We start from the raw sequence: 20,105 nt of genomic DNA, 5'->3' as shown, positions 1-20,105 counted from the left end.
CGCTTTATGGTTTTTGCGACTGCACTTGAAGAATCTTAAAGTAATGATGGACTGTTGTTTCTCTTTGCTTATTTGAGCTGTTCTTGCAATAATATGGACTTGGTTTTTTACCAAATAGGCCTATCTTCTGGATACCACCCCTACCTTGTCACTACTTAACTGATTGGCTCAAACGCATTAAGACATTCCACGATTTAACTTTTAACAAGGCACACCTGTTAATTGAAATGCCAAGAGTGTGCAAAGCTGTCATCAAGGCAAAAGTTGCCTACTTTGAATAATCTCACATAAAATATATTTGGATTTGTTTAACAATTTTTTTGTTACTGCATGATTCCATATGTGTTATTTCATATTATTATCCTATGTAAAGAAAACCCCTGGAATGAGTAGGTGTCCTAAAACCTTTGACTGGTACTATATGTGAATTTGGGAAAATATACTATAGGTTAAGTACCGGCACCTCAAATATCTAGTGCTTGAGCTCCTGTTCCTCTTATAGAATATTAGCTCAACAGTATTGTGGAGCTCCTGCACCTAAATATAAACAGTACCGGCACCTATTTCAGTCCAAGTCAAGCACTGGATTAGATGATTGAACAAGAATAAATATAATATATTTTTAGAGAATAAAGAAAGTGACAGAACTGTCAAGACAATAACTTTTTGTGTCTGTTTCTCATTGTTACTACAGGACGACTAGAATTAAATCTGAGGCCGGTAACATCAATAGTGAGGGCAAACCCAGCGAGCCTCTCTCCTTCCACACTGAGTCCAAACCTACAGTCAGTGGGTCCTGATTGTGACAGTGGAGCACAGTTTGCTAAGCAGGATCCAGATATTGCATCAGTGAAGCTGGAAGACTGCAGTCAATCACTGGAGCTGAATGTCAACATTAAAGATGAAGAAGAGGAGGAGAAGATGGGGGAATCTGTTTCTCATGGTAAGAGCAGGTTCTATCTAACTAAGTTTGTTGTTCGTTCCAACTTCCCATTGTGCATGAAAAGTTGCAGTAGAACTGTTTCATGATGAACTGTTTCAATAAGATGGTATGTTATTCCATGCTACTCAGACTTGCATGGTTTGACACCAATTTTGTCAGCATTTGTTTTATTTACTGGGCTATCTGGAGTGATCAGAGAGTAGACTAAAGAAGAGAAGTAGACAAACTGCCAGTGTTTTTAAAGTTCTAGGAAATGAGTCTGTGTAGTGTCTAACCCCTGTTATAGTGATTGGAGGATGTAGCTCAGTTGGTAGAGCATAGCGCTTGCAATGCCAGGGTTGTGGGTTCGTTTCCCATGGGGGGGCAGTATGAAAATGTATACACTCACTAACTGTAAGTTGCTCTGGATAAGAGCGTCTGCTAAATGACGTAAATGTAAATATATAATTTTCATGACTGATGAGCATACACTCAATTAGTATTTGGTAGCATTGCCTTTAAATTGTTTAACTTGGATCAAACATTTCGGGTAGCCTTCCACAAGCTTCCCACAATAAGTTGGGTGAATTTTGGCCCGTTCCTCCTGACAGACCTGGTGTAACTGAGTCAGGTTTGTAGGCCTCCTTGCTCGCACACACTTTTTCAGTTCTGCCCACACATTTTCTACAGGATTGAGGTCAGGGCTTTGTGATGGCCACTCCAATACCTTGACTTTGTTGTCCTTAAGCCATTTTGCCACAACTTTGGAAGTATGCTTGGGGTCATTGTCCATTTGGAAGACCCATTTGCGACCAAGATTTAACTTCCTGACTGATGTCTTGAGATGTCGCTTCAATATATCCACATAATCTTCCTTACTCATGATGCCATCTAATATGTGAAGTGCACCAGTCCCTCCTGCTTCCAAGACCCCCCTTTTTCCTCCAAACATAACGATGGTCATTATGGCCAAACAGTTCTATTTTAGTCCTCTGTAGCTCAGCTGGTAGAGCACGGCGCTTGTAACGCCAAGGTAGTGGGTTCGATCCCCGGGACCACCATACACAAAAAATGTATGCACGCATGACTGTAAGTCGCTTTGGATAAAAGCGTCTGCTAAATGGCATATATATATATATATATATATATAGACCAAGGACATTTCTCTAAAAAGTACGATCTTTGTCCCCATGTGCAGTTGCAATCCGTAGTCTGGCTTTTTTATGGCGGTTTTGGAGCAGTGGCTTCTTCCTTGCTGAGCAGCCTTTCAGGTTATGTCAATATAGGACTTGTTTTACTGTGGATATAGATACTTTTGTACCTGTTTCCTCCAGCATCTTCACAAGGTCCCTTGCTGTTGGATTGACTTGCACTTTTCACAACAAAGTACGTTCATCTCTAGGAGACAGAACGCCTCTCCTTCCTGAGCGATATGACGGCTGCATGGTCCCATGGTGTACTTGCGTACTATTTTTTGTACAGATGAACGTGGTACCTTCAGGCATTTGGAAATTGCTCCCAAGGATGAACCAGACTTGTGGAGGTCTACGATTTTTTTTCTGAGGTCTTGGCTGATTTCTTTTGACTTTCCCATGATGTCAAGCAAAGAGGCACTGAGTTTGAAGGTAGGCCTTGAAATACAGTGGGGAGAACAAGTATTTGATACACTGCCGATTTTGCAGGTTTTCCTACTTACAAAGCATGTAGAGGTCTGTAATTTTTATCATAGGTACACTTCAACTGTGAGAGACGGAATCTAAAACAAATATCCAGAAAATCACATTGTATGATTTTTAAGTAATTAATTAGCATTTTATTGCATGACATAAGTATTTGATCACCTACCAACCAGTAAGAATTCCGGCTCTCACAGTCCTGTTAGATTTTCTTTAAGAAGCCCTCCTGTTCTCCACTCATTACCTGTATAAAAGACACCTGTCCACACACTCAATCAAACAGACTCCAACCTCTCCACAATGGCCAAGACCAGAGAGCTGTGTAAGGACATCAGGGATAAAATTGTAGACCTGCACAAGGCTGGGATGGGCTACAGGACAATAGGCAAGCAGCTTGGTGAGAAGGCAACAACTGTTGGCGCAATTATTAGAAAATGGAAGAAGTTCAAGATGACGGTCAATCACCCTCGGTCTGGAGCTCCATGCAAGATATCACCTCGTGGGGCATCAATGATCATGAGGAAGGTGAGGGATCAGCCCAGAACTACACGGCAGGACCTGGTCAATGACCTGAAGAGAGCTGGGACCACAGTCTCAAAGAAAACCATTAGTAACATACTACGCCGTCATGGATTAAAATCCTGCAGCGCATGCATGGTCCCCCTGCTCAAGCCAGCGCATGTCCAGGCCCGTCTGAAGTTTGCCAATGACCATCTGGATGATCCAGAGGAGGAATGGGAGAAGGTCATGTGGTCTGATGAGACAAAAATAGAGCTTTTTGGTCTAAACTCCACTCGCCGTGTTTGGAGGAAGAAGGATGAGTACAACCCCAAGAAAACCATCCCAACCGTGAAGCATGGAGGTGGAAACATCATTCTTTGGGGATGCTTTTCTGCAAAGGGGACAGGACGACTGCACCTTATTGAGGGGAGGATGGATGGGGCCATGTATCGCGAGATCTTGGCCAACAACCTCCTTCCCTCAGTAAGAGCATTGAAGATGGATCGTGGCTGGGTCTTCCAGCATGACAACGACCCGAAACACACAGCCAGGGCAACTAAGGAGTGGCTCCGTAAGAAGCATCTCAAGGTCCAGGAGTGGCCTAGCCAGTCTCCAGACCTGAACCCAATAGAAAATCTTTGGAGGGAGCTGAAAGTCCGTATTGCCCAGCGACAGCCCCGAAACCTGAAGGATCTGGAGAAGGTCTGTATGGAGGAGTGGGCCAAAATCCCTGCTGCAGTGTGTGCAAACCTGGTCAAGACCTACAGGAAACGTATGATCTCTGTAATTGCAAACAAAGGTTTCTGTACCAAATATTAAGTTCTGCTTTTATGATGTATCAAATACTTATGTTATGCAATAAAATTCAAATTAATTACTTAAAAATCATACAATGTGATTTTCTGGATTTTTGTTTTAGATTCCGTCTCCCACAGTTGAAGTGTACCTATGATACAAATTACAGACCTCTGAATGCTTTGTAAGTAGGAAAACCTGCAAAATCGGCAGTGTATCAAATACTTGTTCTCCCCACTGTATATACAGTGCATTGGGAAATTATTCAGATCCCTTGACTTTTTCCACATTTAGGTATGTTACAGCCTTTCTAAAATAGATTAAGTTGTTTGTTTCCCTCATTAATCTACACACAATACCCCATAATGACAAAGCTAACATTTTTTTACCAAATATAATAACAAAATACGGAAATATCACATTTACATAAGTATTCAGACCCTTTACTCAGTACTTTGTTTAAGCACCTTTGGCAGAGATTACAGCCTTAAGTCTTATTTGGTATGACGCTACAAGCTTGGCACACCTGTATTTGGAGAGTTTCTCCCATTCTTCTCTGCAGATCCTCTCAATCTCTGTCAGATTGGATGGAGAGCGTCGCTGCACAGCTATTTTCTGGTCTCTCCGGAGATGTTAGATCGGGTTGAAGTCCGGGCTCTGGCTGGGTCACTCAAGGACGTTCAGAGACTTGTCCCAAAGCCACTCCTGCGTTGTCTTGGCTGTGTGCTTAGGGTAGTTGTCCTGTTGAAAGGTGAACCTTCGCCCCAGTCTGAGGTCCTGAACATTCTGGAGCAGGTCAAGGATCTCTCTGTACTTTGCTCCGTTCATCTTTCCCTCGATCTTGACTAGTGTCCTAGTCCCTGCCGCTGAAAAACATCCCCACAGCATGATGCTGACACCACCACGCTTCACCGTAGGGATGGTGCCAGGTTTCCTCCAGATGTGATGCTTGGGATTCAGGCCAAAGAGTTCAATATTGGTTTCATCAGACCAGAGAATCTTCCTTCTCATGGTCTGAGAGTCTTCAGGTGCCTTTTGGCAAACTCCAAGTGGGCTGTCATGTGCCCTTTACTATTCCAAGATGGCGTAGCAGTGCGGTCGCGTTCTTTGTTGTGTGTCTGTGTAAATAGCCTGTTTTTTGTATTTTTTTGTATTTTTCGTGCATATTTTCCTATCATACTTTTCATCCTTCTACAACATATACTTTCCTGCAACCCGCCTCACTCAATGTGGAACGGATTCTATTATTGACTTACCTTTATCTGGAATCTCCAGTTGAAACTAGCTAGCCAGCTAACTAGCTACTTGCTATTAGCCATCGTTAGCGGTTTTCACCCAGAACATCGGATTCTACTTCCGGAATAACTGATTCACTGGACATTAACACCGGATCGCAACTAGCTAGCCGCAACCGATTGGATGTTGCTGTTTGGCTGTTCACCACTGCCCCAGAAGCAAGCACCAGTTAGCCGTGAGCTAGCCTCGAGCCAGGCCCATTTCCCGGCTATCTACCTCTATCTACCGGACGGGAGTAGCCAGCTAACTAGCTACTTGCTATTAGCCACCATCAGCGGTTTTTCATCATTGTATGTGGCCTGCACTACCAGCCAGCTCTAGCCTGGACTATTATCGGCCAGTCTGCACTGTCTGCACAGCGTGTTATCGACCCAGAACATCGGTTTTTCTGCCGGAATCACTGAATCGCTGGACTTTTAACAACAAATCATCACAGCTAGCTGCAACCAAATGGACGTTGTTGTGGGTAATCAGCCTTGAGCTATCCTAAAGCCAGGCCCATCGCCCGGCTATCTACCTCTGTCAACCGGACGGGACCTCCTAGTGTTGACACGGAGCCCCGCCGATCCAACACGACTGGCCTGCCGACGAAATCGTCTGATGTGGTTACAGCAGGCTTCCCGTTACGACGTCGACCACGAAGACCCATCTGCTAGCCCTGGCCCGCTAGCACACGCTAGCCATGGCCTCTTGCTCGCCAGTGCTATAGCAGCCTCCAAACTACCTCCGAACTCTCCTATTGCTGTTCACCGGACCTTATGATAACTCAGCTATACAGCTGATGCCTGCTGGGCTGTTCCTTTATACGGTACCGCATCCTGTTTATGTTTAGCCTCAGCCCAAACTTTGTCGCCATTACCAGCTGTTGCCTTAGCTCTCTCGAATAACACCTGTGATTGCTTTATGCCTCTCTCCCATGTCAATATGCTTTGCTTATTGCTGTATCGGTTATTTCTTATTGTACTATTTCACTGTAGATCCCCCAGCCCAGCTCAACCTACCTTTTTAGATAGCTCCTTTGTCCCACCCCCATACACGCGGAGACCGACTCAATCGGTGCCTCCAGTGATGCTATCTCTTTCATCGTTACCCAACGTTTAGATTTACCTCCACTGTACTCATATCCTTCCATATCCTTGTCTGTACATAATGCCCTGAATCTATTCTACAACGCACGGAAATCTGCCCCTTTTTTTCCTCTGTACTCAACGCACTAGAAGACCAGTACTTAAAGCCTTTAGCCGTATTCTTATTCTACTCCTCCTCTGTTCCTCTGGTGATGTAGAGGTTAACCCAGGCCCTGTAGCCCCCAGTATCACTCCTACTCCCCAGGCGTTATCATTTGTTGACTTCTGTAACCGTAAAAGCCTTGGCTTCTTGCACGTTAACATCCAAAGCCTCCTCCCTAAATTTGAGTTATTCACTGCGTTAGCACACTCCGCCAACCCTGATGTTCTAGCAGTGTCTGAATCCTGGCTTAGGAAGGCCACCAGAAATCTCCAACTACAACATTTTCAGTCTCGATAGAACTGCCAAAGGGGGTGGGGTTGCAATATACTATAGAGAGAGCCTGCAGAGCTCTATTGTACTATCCAGGTCTGTGCCCAAACAGTTTGAGCTTCTACTTCTAAAAATCAACCTTTCCAGAAATAAGTCTCCCACTGTTGCCGCTTGCTACAGACCCCCCTCAGCCCAGAGCTGTGCACTGGACACCATATGTGAATTGATTGCCCCCCATCTATCCTCAGAGTTCGTACTGCTTGGTGACCTAACTGGGATATGCTTAACACCCCGGCCAACCTACAATCTAAACTAGATGCCCTTAATCTCACACAAATTATCAACGAACCTACCAGGTACAACCCCAAATCTGTAAACATGGGCACCCTCATAGATATCATCCTGACAAATATACCCTCTAAATAGACCTCCGCTGTCTTCAACCAGAATCTCAGCGATTATTGCCTACGTCCGTAATGGGTCCGCGGTCAAACGACCACTCCTCATCACTGTCAAACGCTCCCTAAAACACTTCAGCGAGCAGGCCTTTCTAATTGACCTGGCCCGGGTATCCTGGATGGATATTGACCTCATTCCGTCAGTAGAGGATGCCTGGTTGTTCTTTTAAAAGTGCTTTCCTCTCAATCTTAATTTTTTGAATGGGGCATGCTTATTTATCCTCAGACTTGACTGCCCTTGACTAGCACAAAAACATCCTGTGGCGTACTGCATTAGCATCGAACAGCCCCCGCGATATGCAACTTTTTAGGGAAGTCAGGAACCAATATACACAATCAGTTAGGAAAGCAAAGGCTAGCTTTTTCAAACAGAAATGTGCATCCTGTAGCACTAACTTCAAAAAGGTTTGGGACACTGTAAAGTCCATGGAAAATAAGAGCACCTCCTCCCAACTACCCACTGCACTGAGACTAGGAAACACTGTCACCACAGATAAATCTACAATAATCGAGAATTTCAACAAGCGTTTTGCTACGGCTGGCCATGCTTTCCACCTGGCTACCACTACCCCGGACACCAGCTCTGCACCCTCCTCTGCAACGTGCCCATGCCCCCCCCCCCCCCCCCCCCCCCCCCCCCGCTTCTCCTTCACACAAATTCAGACAGCTGATGTTCTGAAAGAGCTGAAAAATCTGGACCCCTACAAATCAGCTGGGCTAGACAATCTGGACCCTTTCTTTCTAAAATTAGCTGCCAAAATTGTCACAACCCTTATTACTAGCCTGTTCAACCTCTCTTTCGTAACGTCTGAGATCCCCAGAGATTGGACAGCTGCCGCCGTCATCCCCCTCTTCAAAGGGGGTGACACTCTAGATCCAGACTGTTAGACCTATATTCATCCTGCCCTGCCTTTCAAAAGTATTTGAAAGCCAAGTTAACAAACAGATCACCGTCCATTTCGAATCCCACCGTACCTTCTCCGCTATGCAATCCGGTTTCCGAGCTGGTCATGGGTGCACATCAGCCACGCTCAAGATCCTAAACGATATTATAACCGCGATAGATAAGACAGTACTGCGCAGCCATCTTCATCGACCTGGCCAAGGCTTTCGACTCTGTCAACCACCGCATTCTTATTGGCAGACTAAATAGCCTTGGTTTCTCTAATGACTGCTTCGCCTGCTTCACCAACTACTTCTCAGAGTTCAATGTGTCAAATCGGAGGGCCTGTTGTCTGGACCTCTGGCCATCTCTATGGGGGTGCCACAGAGTTCAATTCTCGGGCCGACTCTATTCTCTGTGTATATCAATGATGTCGCTCTTGCTGCTGGTGACGCTCGGATCCACCTCTATGCGGACGACACCATTTTGTATACATCTGGCCCTTCATTGGACACTGTGTTAACAAACCTCCAAACGAGCTTCAACGCCATACAACACTCCTTCCGTAGCCTCCAACTGCTCTTAAACACTAGTAATACTAAATGCATGCTCTTCAACCGAACGCTGCTTGCACCCGCCCACCCGACTAGAATCACTACTCTCGGCGGGTCTGACCTAGAGTATGTGGACAACTACAAATACCTAGGTGTCTGGTTAGACTGTAAACTCTCCTTCCAGACTCACATTAAGCATCTCCAATCAAAAGTTAGATCTAGAATCGGCTTCCTATTTCGCAACAAAGCCTCCTTCACTCATGCTGCCAAACATGCCCTCGTAAAACTGACTATCCTACCGATCCTTGACTTCGGCGATGTCATTTACAAATTAGCCTCCAACACTCTACTCAGCAAATTGGATGTAGTCTATCACAGTGTCATCCGTTTTGTCACCAAAGCACCATATACTACCCAACATTGTGACCTGTACGCTCTTGTTGGCTGGCCCTCACTACAATGACTCAACACACCTACAGGCTATGTAATGGCTATTTGACCAAGAAGGAGAGTGATGGAGTGCTGCATCAGATGACCTGGCCTCCACAATCATCTGACCTCAACCCAATTCAGATGATTTGGGATGAGTTGGACCACAGAGTGAAGGAAAAGCAGCCAACAAGTGCTCAGCATATGTGGGAACTCCTTCAAGACTGTAGGAAAAGCATTCCAGGTGAAGTTGATTGAGAGAATGCCAAGAGTGTGGAAAGCTGTCAAGGCAAAGGGTGGCTACTTTGAAGAATCTAAAATATAACATATTTTGATTTGGTTAACACTTTTTTTGGTTACTACATGATTCCATATGTGTTATTTTATAGTTTAGATGTCTTCACTATTATTCTACAAGGTAGAAAATAGTAAAAAAAAAAAAAAACTTGAATTAGTAAGTGTGTCAGCCTTTGACTGGTACTGTATATTACACCAACTGACTGGTTCTTCTGATGTTGTTCACACAGGAGACCATGTTGAGACATTCTCTACATCCAGAGAGCAACAGCAGGAAGATCACAGAGCTAAGACGTCTCACCACTGCCCACATTGTGAGGAGATTTTCCCAATTCTATCAAAGTTAAAAATACACCTACAAATACACACAGGAGAGAAGCCTTACTTCTGCTCTGACTGTGGAAAATGTTTCTCTCAACTGGGGGTCTTAAAAATACATGAACGTATACATACAGGAGAGAAGCCTTACTCCTGCTCTGACTGTGGAAAATGTTTCTCTCAACTGGGGGTCTTAAAAATACATGAACGTATACATACAGGAGAGAAGCCTTACTTCTGCTCTAACTGTGGGGTGAGTTTCTCTCAACTGGGCAACTTAAAACAACATGAACTTATACATACAGGAGAGAAGCCCTACTCGTGCTCTGACTGTGTAAAATGCTATACAACATCAACTAAGCTAAAATGTCATCAGAGAACACACACAGGAGAGAAGCCTTACTCCTGCTCTGACTGTGGAAAATGTTTCTCTCGACTGGGGGTCTTAAAAATACATGAACGTATACATACAGGAGAGAAGCCTTACTCCTGCTCTGACTGTGGGGCGAGTTTCTCACAACCGGGCAACTTAAAACAACATGAACGTATACACACAGGAGAGAAGCCTTACTCCTGCTCTGACTGTGTGAAATGCTTCACAACATCAACTGAGCAAAAAATTCATCAGAGAACACACACAGGAGAGAAGCCTTACTCCTGCTCTGAATGTGGGAAGAGTTTCTCTCGACTGGGCAACTTAAAAACACATGAACGTATACACACAGGAGAGAAGTCTTACTCCTGCTTTGCCTGTGGTAAGAGCTTCACAACAGCAGGGGCTCTAACAACTCATCAGAGAACACACACAGGAGAGAAGCCTTACTCCTGCTCTGAATGTGGGAAGAATTTTCCTCAACTGGGCCACTTAAAAAAACATGAACGTATACATACAGGAGAGAAGCCTTACTCCTGCTCTGACTGTGGGGCGAGTTTCTCACAACCGGGCAACTTAAAACAACATGAACGTATACACACAGGATAGAAGCCGTTTTCCTGCTCTGACTAAATGGGCCATTTAAAAAGACACCAAGGTAAACATAAAATAGAGAAGCCTTACCACTGATCTGACTGTAGAAAATGTTTTAAAACAACAGCTGAGCTAAAAGGTCATCAGAGAACACACACAGGAGAGAATCCTTACTTCTGTTCTTAATATGGCAAGAGTTTCTCCCGATTGGCAACGTAAAATGTAATGTAATGTAAAAATACACCAACAATTACACACTGGAGAGAATACTTATTACTGCACTGACTGTGAGACGAGATTCTACAGATTGTGCAATTTAAAAAGACACCAACGTATACATAAGAAGTGGTAGTGGATTGGATCAAATGAAGAAAGCATAGAACACTCTATTGTAATCCTATTGTTTCTCACTATGAGAGAACTGTGCAGAGGAAAGGGAGTGTTGTAGAATGTTGGCATCTATTTACTTTACTGATCAGTGTTCACCTTGTCAGTTTTGCTGTACCAGGGTATGGAGGAAACCATGAGTACATGCATCCATGCCGTGTGTCAGCATTGCAGGATGGTGGTGGTGGTGTGGGGTGTGTTTTCATGGCACACATTGGGCCCCTTGATAGAAGTGGAGCAACATTTGAATGCCACAGGATATCTAAACATCATTGCCAATCAGGTGCATCCCTTCATGGCAATAGTTATCCATTTGCAAATAGATTTTTTTCAGCTGATTTTGCCCCATGCCACAAGGCTTGTCCAGGATTGGTTCCACGAACATGACAGTGAATTCAGCTTTCTGCAGTGGCCTTCCGAGGCACCAGATCTCCATCCAATTGTGCATCGGATGGAACAAGCTATTCGGAGTAGAGATCCACTCCCATTCAACCTGCCACAACTGTGGGAAGCATTACAGTCAACATGGGCCAGCATCCCTGTGGAACGCTCTCAACACCTTGGAGAGTCCATGCCCCGACGAATTGAGGCTGTTCTGAGGACAAAGGGGGATGCAACTCAATATTAGGAAGGTGTTCCTAATGTTTTGTACACTCAGTGCCTTTGGAAAGTATTCAGACTCCTCGACTTCTTCCACATTTTGTTAGGTTACAGCCTTATTATATTATTGATGAAATAAAACATTTTCCTCATCAATCTACACACAACAGCCCTTTTTAGAATTTTTAGCAAATGTATTAAAAATAAAAACCTGAAATACCTTATTTACATAAGTATTCAGACCCTTTGCTATGAGACTTGAAATTAAGCTCCGGTACATCCTGTTTCCATTAAGGAAACATCCTTGTGATGTTTCAACAACTTGATTGTAGTCCACTTGTGTTAAATTCAATTGATTGGACATGATTTGGAAAGGCACACACCTGTCTATATAAGGTCCCACAGTTGACAGTGCATGTCAGAGCATGGTGGTGGCAGCATCATGCTGTAGGGATGTTTTTCAGTGGCAGTGACTGGGAGACATGTCAGGATCAAGGGAAAGATAAACGGAGCAAAGTACAGAGAGATCCCTGATGACAACCTGCTCCAGAGTGCTCAGGACCTCAGACTGGGGCTAAGGTTCACCTTCCAACAGGACAACGACCCTAAGCACACAGCTAAGACAACGCAGGAGTGGTCCAGCAGAGCCCGGACTTGAACCCGATCGAACATCTCTGGAGAGACCAGAAAATAGCTGTGCAGCGACGCTCCCCATCCAACTTGACAGAGCTTGAGAGGATCTGCAGAGAAGAATGGGAGAAACTCCCCAAATACAGGTGTGTCAAGCTTGTAGCGTCGTACCCAAGAAGACTCAAGGCTGTAATCGCTGCCAAAGGCGCTTCAACAAAGTACTGAGTAAAGGGTCTGAATACTTATGTAAATGTGATATTTAAAGTTTTTTTTTCTTTCTATTTGCAAAAAATACTGTTTTTTCGTTGTCATTATGGGGTATTGTGTGTAGATTGATGAGGGAAAAAACGATGTAATCAATTTTAGAATAAGGCTGTAACGTAACAAAATGTGGAAAAAGTCAAGGGATTTGAATACTTTAGGAATGCACTGTATATCAGATAAAGATGGTGTGATGATCAGTTTTCAGCATTAGTTTGGGTGGATTATTTTATATTACTAAACAACTTTTGTTTAATGATAACCAGGCTATGAATTGACTACTTGTGTTCATTAAATTGTCTTTTAAAACTAGATTCATTATTTTAGTCATTGTTTATGAATTTATTTGGATAACTGTATAGAAGTTAATTGATCTGGCCGCAGGTAGCCTAGCGGTTAAGAGTGTTGGGTCAGTAACTGAAAGGTCGCTGGTTTGAATCCCGAGCCAACTAGGTGAGAAATCTGTCGTTGTGCCCTTGATCAAGGCAATTAACCCTAATTGGTCCTGTAAGTTGCTCTGGATAAGAGCATCTGCTAAATGACAAAAATGTAATTAAAAATAATGTTTTGTACATTAATTTGTTCTGGGCAACATCTTCTTGTGTATAATTAAATGAAACAAACTGTTTTAAATATAATAGTTAGTGTCTATATATGAACCAAATTTGATCCCATTTACATTCTCCCAAACAAATGGCCTATACTGTATATAAAAGACACAACATGACCTCTTTGTTTACCCTGGCCAGAGGGACAGGGCCATAGTAAGCTAGACTATGTAGCTGCTGTTGTTAGTAGGACAACAAAGAGACAGCATTGGCACTCCGATGTGAAGGACAGCTCTTACAAAAATGCACCATGGTAGAAAAATGAACAACAACATTCCATTGTACTATGATGTGTTTTGGGTCACTACCAAGGCAGGAAAATACTATGGCACTGGTGCAAATACCATGGCATTTTCCTGCCACTGTAGTGACCCAATAAACATGATAGTACCATGGTATCTTTTTCATTGTAATACCATGTCAGGGAAATACCATGGTAGCTGCACCAGTACCATGGTATTTTCCTGACATGGTAGTGACCAAAAAACACTAGGCCAAGAAACATGGAGAGAAGAAACTGCCAGATGTGTCATAATAGGACCATTTGATATGGAACATTGGATACATTCAGCAGGGTGGGAAAAACACAGTCAAACACGTTTTAAATGGATTGTTGGAAGGGCTGTGGTCACCATTCATGTAATACATTAAATAAATACATCAGACGGTATTGGGGAGCTATTTCATAGGGTGTTCACAGGTACATTATTTTCCCATTTCAATCTTATACCAACCAGATTGAAATTACAATATAGGGGGGGTTTGTAACTAGGTTTACTTTTGAAACTTAAGTATATTTAAAAACAAATACTTTTAGACTTTTACTGAAGTAGTATTTCACTGGGTGACTTTCACTTTTACTTAAGTCATTTTCTATTAAGGTATCTTTACTTTTACTCAAGTATGACTATTGGGTACTTTTTCCACCCCTGCCTACCTGTTCTATTAAAATATATTCATCATATTTCTCCAATGCCAAACCAGTGTGTCTTGTTTGCATCGAAAATGTGGCTGTGTATGAATCTAAGCATGGTACTTTCAGAAGTAGATTTTCCACCCAAGACCTGAGGCCGAAGTCCGACGCAGAAAGGATGGTAGGCCTAAGCAGTGAACACCCTGTGTGTTTTACATTGGAGATTTTAGCATGTACATATTTTATTATTATTATTATTTAACCTTTGTTTAACTAGGCAGACTAGCTAAAATTCTGTTACAAATGGTTTTAGTAGTCCGACATTGTCAATCATCTGGATTTAGACTGTCTGCTACTTCAGGTCTAAATAGGGGTATAATCTATACCTTGTGACAATGTAGGACTACTGAAACCATTGTAAGACAGACTTTTTGTTAGCCTTTAAGGCGTCAGCATGCTTCCCAGCCGAAACAGTTCGGAAGAGTTTGTGCATATATTATGACAACATTTTGTTTTCGTTTTGGACTTTTGGTAAGGTTTTTTTCAGCTGTTCTGGCACACAAAATGTTTTCCTCGAGTCAAGCCGAAGTCTGTAGCCGAAGGGGAAGGGGGTTATTGGTCAACAGTAGGTATTCTTCAATAATGTATTTGTCCTTAAATGAGAGACGAGTCGTTTTCATGCAGATTTTTTCATTGAGAAATACTGCAACAAACATCTTAGTTAAATGTAAAATTGCACCACTAAGATCTCTTCGGCAAAAACATCAACATTAATGACAGATTTCTTGAGTTTTCTGACTATTTTGAGGAAGTGGCTATAGACCCTTTTCCAGTACATGACACACTGACGTCACAAACAGACCGTGACTATAGGACCTAGGCCTTCAGAGGGACCAAAAATCTAACAATAAGTTGAATAATATAATATTTAGCAGACGCTTTTATCCAAAGCGACTTACAGTCATGCGTGCATTAATTTTTTTTGTGTATGGGTGGTCCCGGGGATCGAACCCACTACCTTGGCGTTACAAGCGCCGTGCTCTACCAGCTGAGCTACAGAGGACCACATAAAAAGAACAGAAAACATAGCATCACTTAATACGTCAGACATTATATATTCTGTAGTCGGAACGTTCTAGTGAAGGAGGAGCAATGCTTTTTGATGACATTATGAATGAATCAAACAGGCCACGCTTCGGGCTGCCGCGCACACAGACAGAACCCGCATGGACACAACATGACACATAGAATTTTGAAGATGGCGCCGACAGATATGGCAGCTCTGCTTCTAGCTCCTAAGCAACTTTGCAGTTTTTTGTGTTTTTTGTGTGTTATTTCTTACATTATTTGGCCTGAATTTTTTGTGTGTTATTACATTACAGCCGGAAATAACTTTTGGATATCAGAGCGGCGGTAACTCACCTGCCATCACTAGCCGGCTTCCACCCGGTTACGCAACCCTGCAGCTTAGAGGCTACTGCCCTACATATATAGACTTGGAATCAATGGCCACTTTAATAATGAAACACTAGTCACTTTAATAATGTTTACATATTTTTGCTTTACTCATCTCATATGTATATACTGTATTCTATTCTACTGTATTTTAGTTTATGCCACTCCGACGTTGCTCATCCTAGTATTTATATATTTCTTCAATCCATTCTTTTACTTTTAGATTTGAGTGTATTGTGTGTATTGTTGTGAATTGTTAGATACTACTGCACTGTTGGCGCTGGAAACACAAGCATTTCGCTACACCCGCAATAGCATTTTTATTTTCATGCTGATCAAAGCTCTAATCAAATCCAGACATTTATAAACGTTATAATGCTTTTGAATGACACTTCCGGTTTTGGCGGAAAATACCGGGTTACCCGGGAGAAGAGTGATTTATTCTCGGGATGGAATATTTGTAAAACACCGGGGAAATATTAAACCCTATTGCGCATACCAGTTGATTCACAAGACACCAACTAAGTGACTTACATATACGGTATCTTCATTAGGCCTAATGGCATTTCATGTCCATGATAGGAAGTTTGTTGTAGTGACTCAGTAAGGCTAATTGTAAAAGTAACCCTCTAAAGTGCCATGTTTGTACAGTTTATTATGTGGAGGAAACATTTAGGCAGGCAGGACCATACACCAGGACCGCTCCGTAGGCCGCACTGTAGGCCTAGCTCTTACTGCAGTCCAGTGCCATGGACATCTTTGAAGTTTGGCCTCTAGTAATTTAGGAGGGAAACTTTATGAAGGCCTATTCACCGTGGTCTTATCGTACAAGGCTCTACAGACATATAAAATAAAGACAGGCTATTTTTATTGTTCATGTTATTTGCGTTGATGATGTATTGAAGTCAAGTGGTTCAACATTCAAATGTATTTGGATGGACCACACAGGACTGCTGACAACTGTTTCGCAATTGAAACAATTCCACCATGTTTTATGGGAATGCTCTTTTGCCCAAATAGTTTGGAAGAAAATTAAAATAGATTTTAATATTTTAAAAAACATTGATTATGAAGGGGTAGCCAAATTTGAACTAAAAAATGTGGAAAAGGTGCAATTATTAGAATTAGTGACTCTGGTGTCCCTTATCAAGACCAAACTTTGGGAGGCCAGATGTGGTGCGGTCAATGACACCCTCAAGTGGTCACCGACGGGATTGGTTACATTTATAACACAAAATACAATTCGAAATAGATAATTGGGGCATCACATCTGTTAAACATAGATGGAAAGGGATATACCCTTCTTTGTAAACGTTTTTTATAGCCTATATATAGGCCTATGTATAACTGTATTCTGTCATGTAAATTGAAATGTAGGCTAAGCCTTTGTAAATATTCGATATACACTGAGGTTTATTCAGAGTTCCCTTTGGTATATGTGTATGTTTTTATTTCTATAATAGTTTTTATTCCTTTGAAAGATCAGCTTTGGGAGATTGTTAGAGGCAATTGTTTACATGCTTCTCTTGAATGTAGGCATTTTAGCTGGTCAGGTTCCTCAGAACAGCACTTTTTTTTAGGAGTTTTGCTATTTTTATACGGTTAAGGTACTGTTTTTGTAAATCCATGTTATGTACAATGTTATGCACTGAATTTGTAGTTGTATTTGAATGTGAAATGAAAATAAAAATTATTTTTCCAAAATAAAATAAAAAATAAAAAATCTGTTCTTATCAGTTTAATATCTGATACGTCCCCTATCTGGGGACCATATATTAAATTGATTTTTGGAACAGGGAGATGGAATAGGGGCTTGCTCCGTCCACTCCACGCATCGATCTGGTATTGCAGTACCTCCAGGAACGGTGCACCCCCTGTTATTGTAAAGATAAAGCAGGCGAAGACAACAGAATTGCTTTGTTATATTCCATTAGGATCACGATGTATTTTATATTTTCACGTTTGACCATCTTCATCTCTATCTCAATGATGGCTAGAAAGTGATGGTGAAGTCAGTCACTGTTATATTGACTATGATAGCTGATGTGAATGGTGCGTTAATCATCTAATCAAATCAATGTTTATTCGTCACATGCACAGGATACAGGGTGTAAATGGTACAGTGATGAATATAAAAGACAATGCTTTAAAAAAATCTTGGCATAGATTGGGAGTTGATCAACGTTGGGAATAACCACTTTTGACTGTTACAAAGTAACAAATTGGTAGGTTCGTAAGTCACGTGGTCATCTGCCCTCCAATCGGAAATGACAGAAAGCGTTTATAAATTAAATCCAGATTAACAGCTAAATCGGAATAATAATATATGAAATACGGGTGGGGGAATCAATTTAGAGATAATAATATTGACATAACGTTTGATCTTATATCAAATATCTGTTTGTCTGCCTAAATGTTTCCTCCACATAATAAACTGTATAAACATGGCACTTTAGAGGGTTACTTTTACAATTAGCCTTACTCAGTCACTACAACAAACTTCATATCATGGACATAAAATGCCATTAGGCCTAATGAAGATACCGTATATGTAAGTTACTTAGTTGGTGTCTTGTGAATCAACTGGTATGCGCATCAGGGTTTAATATTTCCTCGATATTATACAAATGTTCCATCCCGAGAATAAATCACTCTTCTCCCGGGTAACCCGGTATTTTCCGCCAAAACCGGAAGTGTCATTCAAAAGCATTATAACACTTATAAATGTCTGGATTTTATTAGAGCTTTGATCAGCATAAAAATACAAACCTGATGCTACCTGAGCCTGATCAGACATATATTAAATACATTTTATAATACATTTTACAAATCCAAATCCCAGATGAAGAATAAGACACTATTTAAAAGCATAGTACATGTAATGTTAGCCAAGTACAATGTAATTACTAGTTGTTACACAGGATTTAGCTAGTTAAAATGAAGTGTATCTTTAGGAGTACTTGTAATTAATGTGTACAGTACATTACCCATCCTGACAACCTGCCCCTCAATTTAAAGCTTGTGGAAGTGACATCCAAGTGGGAGAATAAATACACTAGCACACCACAGAGTATCGGTATAAGAAAATCATTCAGAGCACACTGTGCTGCCAATCACAGTGTAAGGTGCGACATTTTGCTGGTGTGGAGAGCTCGTTAGAGGATAGAGAAAGCTTGCATTGAAGAGCTGGGCATCGTGTTATGACCTGCATTATCTGAATTAGGCCCACAGAATTATACCTACGGAGGAGCGGCTTCTATGGAGGAACTTTGAATGTCTTTGAACTTCAGAGTTGATTTAACGTTGGACCAGAGCAGATGTTAGCTAGCTAGCTAACAACCTTGTTTGTGCAGTGTAGCACTATAATTAAAAACAGGTCCTACCTTTTTGTCGTTAATAAATCCAATGTGAAACGTGGTGACTATAGTATCCTTAACTTGCATTGAAAAAGTTAATCCATTCTTCTCAAATTAAACATATCTCCCTAATTTCTGAATCATGCTTGTAACGTTGTCAGTAGGATACAGTAACCTATGCTTCGGAGGGTAGGAGCAGGTAGTTTCCACACGCACACCCACTGGCAAAGATTTCCATTCCAGCTGGCAGGCAGAAACTGGAATACGTTTCTAGAGTGAGCTTTGTTGCGATTTTTGTGGGACTGGAGAAAAATACCCGGAAAGTAAAATAAGGTTATTACCTGGATTACATGCTTTTAAAATAACTGCTGTTCCTGAAAAGTATAGAACACTTTTTCCGGTTCTTTCCCTGAACCGGTTCCAATCCTAGAGAAATTATTTGGATGTAGGTCATGCTTAGGCTAATAAATTATAAAGGGAAATAAATTGCTACAGTTCACACTTTTTTAGTAATTTAATTAAAATGTTGTAATCTGATCTCGGAATGCACGGACCGTTAGTAGTGGGGGAACAGGAAGTTCCGGGCAGGCGGGCACCATTCTTCACAATAAAGAAAGCGTCTGAACTGTGCAGTCAAGAAGATAACCTTTGTGTCCGTTTCTATTTATTACTACAGGTATGTAATAGCACGTTTAAACTTTCTAATGTCGAAATAACATGTCATACAATGCTACGTAACAAATCCGTTAAGGTATTATCACGTTTGTTAAAGGTTTGATGTGTTATTTTTGTGTCAAACCGAGTGAGTGAAAGAACGTGATAAAAACTATTTTACAAGTCACATAGCTAGATATTTGGGTTTGTCTGAGTGAATGTACATACTTTTCTCATGTTAGTTTAATAAATAATCAATTTATTTGAGATTTTGAGTTCGTTTAGCATGTTATTGGTTTTGTGTAAAATTCCCAAACTGGTCAAATGGCGGCTACTCTCGGTCAGCGTCAACTGACTTCAGTGAGGACAGTGCGGGTGCATCAGATAGACAATTTCACGGTCGCACTACTGTTTTGAAGCTGAATGTAATGATTATCAGTTTTCTACATGTGTACTAATATTCAGACACATTCTGTTGTTTCTGTCTTTATCAATAAATGTTACTATAGTGTGAACAGGAAATACAATCTAATAACATGAACATCTGTATGATTCTCAGGGGCGGTGTGTTCAATAGGGCGATATGTGCGACGCACTGCCAAACGGGAAAAGCAAGGGATTTTTTTTCTAATCAATTATATCACG

General features: G+C 41.7%; 1 protein-coding gene across 2 annotated transcripts in view; it reads left to right on the top strand.

Moving 5' to 3' along the window:
* The window catches only part of LOC311117385 (uncharacterized protein), a 179,227-nt gene that overhangs the window by 148,565 nt on the left and 10,557 nt on the right, over positions 1-20,105 (top strand). The window contains exon 1 of one of the 2 annotated variants that reach the window (XM_084192333.1): positions 19,401-19,482. The exons of the other annotated variant lie outside the window; for it this stretch is intronic. The gene's annotated coding sequence lies outside the window, so the exon portion shown is untranslated. Of the gene's footprint in view, positions 1-19,400; positions 19,483-20,105 lie in introns of those variants that run through there. 2 annotated transcript variants of the gene reach the window in all.

This window comes from Coregonus lavaretus (genome assembly GCF_964263955.1).
Source record: "Coregonus lavaretus genome assembly, contig: HAP1_SCAFFOLD_56, whole genome shotgun sequence".
Taxonomy (NCBI): Eukaryota; Metazoa; Chordata; class Actinopteri; order Salmoniformes; family Salmonidae; genus Coregonus; species Coregonus lavaretus.
This window is presented reverse-complemented; position numbering and strand designations above follow the sequence as displayed.